This window comes from Palaemon carinicauda, chromosome 2 (assembly GCF_036898095.1).
Source record: "Palaemon carinicauda isolate YSFRI2023 chromosome 2, ASM3689809v2, whole genome shotgun sequence".
In the NCBI taxonomy this organism is placed as follows: Eukaryota; Metazoa; Arthropoda; class Malacostraca; order Decapoda; family Palaemonidae; genus Palaemon; species Palaemon carinicauda.
Window position 1 is genome coordinate 27,050,587 of NC_090726.1, and position 5,077 is coordinate 27,055,663.

Below are 5,077 nucleotides of genomic sequence, written 5' to 3' on the forward strand. Positions count from 1 at the left end.
TCAAATTCTTTAACGCACACTCTTCATTGCTCAACAGAGAAGCGAAATGAAGAACTTTGTCTAAAGACCATGAAATGGGCTTTGGAGGTGCTGAAGGTCTGAGCCTAGCGCAGGCTTTCGGAACTTTATTAAAAATCTCGTTACCTAGGTCGACCTGGAAGGCATATAAAATGGGTCTTGTCAAAGCAGACTTACACGCTGAGATCGTGTTAGCTGCCAACCCTTGACCATGGAGGTGGATGAAGAAAGATAAGCAGAAGTCTGTCGAGATCTCCTGCAGATTCTTCGCCTTGACAAAGGCCACCCATTTTCTCCAAGATGACTCATATTGCCTTCTAGTAGATTTGCACTTATATTCCTCTAGGAAGTCTATGCTGGCTTTCGAAATCCCGAAACGCTTTCTCACCGCTAGGGAGAGAAAATCATGAGCTGCAGGGTCCGGGTTTTCTGTAATGAAGCGCAGACAGTCGACTTCTGGACTCGCTGGGTCAGAACTGGATGTGGTAGCGGTACAAACTTCAGCTGTAGTTCCAATGCCAGGGGGAACCACACGCTGTTCGGCCACTTGTGGGCCACTATTGCCGCTACCCCCTTGAAGGATCTCAGTTTGTTCAGGACCCTCAACAGAAGGTTGTGAGGAGGGAACAGATAAATCCTTGACCATCTGTTCCAGTCGAGGGACATCGCGTCCACTGCTTCCGCTAAGGGGTCCTCGTACGGGGACACGTACAGGGGCAACTTCTTGTTGTCTTTCGTCGCAAAGAGGTCTATCTGCAGTTCTGGGACTTGATTCAGAATGAAGGAGAATGATCCTGCGTCTAAGGACCATTCCGACTCTATCGGTGTGAACCTGGATAGAGCGTCCGCTGTCACATTGCGGACTCCTTGAAGGTGAACTGCCGACAGGTACCACTTCTTCTTTTCAGCCAATCGGAAGATGGCCAACATCACCTGGTTGAGAGGTGGTGACCTCGATCCTTGTCGATTCAAGCATCTCACAACTACCTCACTCTCCATCACCAACCTTATGTGGATCGAGTGATGCGGGGAGACTTTCTTTAAGGTAAGGAGCACTGCCATAGCTTCTAGAAAGTTTATGTGAAAGGTCTTGAATAGCTTGGACCAAGTCCCCTGGACTTTTTTCCGATGAGAGTGACCTCCCCATCCCTCCTTCGAGGCGTCTGAGTGAATCGTCACCGACGGGGGAGGTGGCTGAAGAAGAACCGACCTCTTTAGATGTCTGGCTTGGGACCAAGGCCTGAGAAGAGTACGTAGCCGAAGCGGAACTGGTCTTCTCCGATCTCTTCGCGCGTTTGATGCATACCTTCTCCAAACTCCGGTTGCATCCTTTAGCTGTGCTCTTAGCACTGGGTCTGTCACCGAAGCAAACTGGAGAGAGCCCAGTACCCTCTCCTGTTCGCGTCTTGATATCCTTTCGGAATCTAGAAGTCTCTTGACAGAACCCGCTATCTCCTTCCTTTTCTTCGCCGGGATGGAGAAACGGTGTGACAAAAGGTCCGCAGAGGTTCTTGCTGCGGACGTTGCAGAAAACACTTCCGCACTTCGGAGGGTTCTCCTGTAAAGAGAAGAAATTTCCATGAGTATCAAGTGAGCTATGTATCACTGGATATGCATAGTATAGCATAACAATTCAGAAAGGAAAGACACACACTTGTGTTTCCCTCACAACCAATTATTGCAGCCTTCCAGATAATAAAATCGAATGGTTAATCTCTTCTAGAATAACCAATGCAAAGTTTCCAGAGGAAACAGGTGGAGCTCACACCTAAGCAATGATTTTAAAATCCTGGATAATAGACAAGAAAGAACTCATTTTCTTATCTGTAGGGCAACAGAAAAGGGCTGTGCAAGAAAACACAAAAGTGTTAGAACACACAGTGCTGTACCAAAACCTATACTATAGTTTTCTTCTTACAGTATATGTTATACTGAAGAATACTGGTACAGTACAGGAGGTTATGTGCCGACCGGCACTTGCCGGCCGGCACACACCATTACTAGCTTTAAAGTATACTACTTAACAGCTATAAGGTGGCAGAACGCTGGTTCAAATGCATGTGCCGGCCAGCAGTAACTGTCGGCCGGCAACAGCCAATGTCGGCCGGCAATGACTGCCGGCCGACCACTACACAAGGTAGTACCCAGCTGCCGGCCACACTCTTGGCGACCGGCAGACAAGGGCTGACATTAGCCGGCTGGCAAAGGTACAGGACCGATGCCAGCCGGCAGCAAAAGAACCAGAGGACTACAACCGCCCGGCTGCCGGCCTCATAGGCCGGCAGCCGGGTCGGGTACAGCACTAGAAGAAAAACAGAATGGATGCCGGGATAAGAGCGTATACTACCTCCAAGCCCGGCAATCCGAAAGAGTGCATATAAGGAAGGGGAGAATCTAATTCAGGCTTCCTGACCAGTGTCGTCTGGCTCTACAGGCAGGCATGGATGAGGGACCAAGAGAGGTCCGGGCAGCACTCAAGGCAGAAGACCCTTGCCGGCCGGCAACTCTGCCGGCCGGCAAGGGACTGAGTCAATTCCACATCCTTACCTATCCTAGGTTCAGATGTAGAATGAGGTACAGTACTGTAATGGCTAGGCCATTACGGAGATAGAGGGGGAAGGGACAAAAGAGGGTCCTAGCAACCTTGCTTTAGAGAAGGATCACCCGCAGCCAAGAAACTCATCTTAGCCTAAGGGAGAACCAAGGAGGGAGGCCAGCAATACTTGCCTGCTCCCAGAGAACCAAAGCAAGGAAGGTGTTGCTACTCCCAGGGAAAGAAACTTATCCTCCCCCAAGAACAGCAACAAGGACTAGTCTGGTAGATCACAAAAGAAGGAATCATCTCGTACAGAAACCTTCGGTAGTGACCTAAGGAGGCTAAGCCTCCTATGTCTGTGTCAGGCCAGCGAGGGAGACTCTACCCCAAGCCAGACAAACACAGACTCAGACTAAAAACTCTGTTGTTCTGTCCCTCTCTGAAACCAGACTTACTGGAACAGGAAGGTACAGTAACACCCCAGTATAGTTTTATCGAAAATTAATTCAGATAAACCACTTAGGGATAAGCCCAAGGCTTAAACAGAGGGAAAGGGATTGCATACCTTCTCCGAAGAAAAGAAAGCAACAGGGGAGTATGAGAAAGTATACTAAGGCTCCATAAGCAACTTAGCCTAGGCACCAAGAGAATCGATTACCTAAATCACCGAAACTCACTCGCATACTATCTTGGAAATATTCAACATAATCTTAAATGTATAAAAAACAGCATAAAGCTTCAATAAAATTTTAATACACTCTGACAAACCAAAATCATGCATGAAGTACTAGGACCAAACGACTAGGCTACATGGCCTAGCGTAGGCCAGAATTGGCGAATACTTCGCCAAAATAATACTAAAGCACGAAAGGAAATCCAATGTAACGCTAAATAGCTAAAATTTAATAAAGCAAAACAACCGGGAATGTCGCTCTGGCTAACTAAACTTATACCTAGCGAGCGACAGCGTCCATGACGCCTCCGGTAGGCTACGGCTCTTGTAACAAAGAATAAACCTATTAATCACTTAAAAAATTACCAAGAGCCTACATTTATACATAAAAGACATGTTACTCAACTTATCAGAGGCCGACGAAGTTGGAGAAGCCATGAAGAGTAGAATAAATCCAAGATTTACGATAGACACAGGAAAAAACACCGAGTTGTTAAGCTACGCAAAAAGGAATACAGATGGCGCCAGGATTGGCGCCAGGCACGCTTACGAAACGGGAGATAGGTAGCCTTGGGAGCGGCTCCCCCTTTTTCTTTCCCTATTTCGTTTTTTGCCAATTGACCCCTGCGATACGTAATCTCTGTTCGAGGTGTAGATTGACATGTGGCGTGTCATGAATACGTCCTCTGATATGTCGCGATATCCCTTTCACGAGGGATATTCGCTCCAGGAGTTAGAATTCTGGTACCTTAAGGTAAATTCTCTGGGAATATCGCCGTAGTTGTAATATACCCTAGGAAGCTACCCTATAGGAACTTCCATCAGGACGACATGGCTTGAGCCCAAATATATATATATATATATATATATATATATATATATATATATATATATATATATATATATATATATATATATATATATATATATGTATATATATATATATATATATATATATATATATATATATATATATATATATATATATATATGTGTGTGTGTGTGTGTGTGTATATGTATACATATATATGGGTGTATGTATATATATATATATATATATATATATATATATATATATATATATATATATATATATATATATATATATATACCAATATCCTAGAAGTGTATTTTCGAATACATCGGTAAGAAGAAATGATTTTTCATTTAATACTGCAGTCAATTTCACCCATCCCCCGCTCTCCCCTGGTATATGTAATCAACGTTAGATGTAAATATCAGTAGCAGTCTGTTTTTTTTATATGTATTCATGATCGTTTGGTGAGCATATTTCTGATGCAAAACTAACCATCTCTTTTTACATTCCCTAATTTATTTCCATATAACTTTTTGGGAGATTAAACTGTCTTGAAACACCTGTCAGGGGATAATAAAATTTTCTAGGGAGAATGGTCAACTCTTAGAAAACTCTAACATGGTTGTTATATAAGTTAGCTTTTGTCCTGTTCAGTATCTGGACCAAACCTCTAATTCATTGAAACTGGAAATTTAAAAAGGATTACAATGTTATTTGTTAGCTACGATTTTTTTTATATATAATTTGTAATGTCCTAATATCGTAAAAGAACTCCATAATTCTAAAATATCTCAATAACCTTACTGGTTCTAGATGTAACATATGTTTCATACAAATCTGAAATTTTAATTTGTGAGGTAACTAGTATGGTGGTCTTTTTTTTTGGGGGGGAGGGTATTTCTGTAAAAGAAAGTGCGGTTGGTACGATGAAGGTAGATGAAAACGGAAAAAGGAAAATCTTCCAAGAAATGAAAACAAGGATTTTCTTCGGAGAAATTTTGAAAAGTTTTCCTGAAATTAAACCTGGATATTA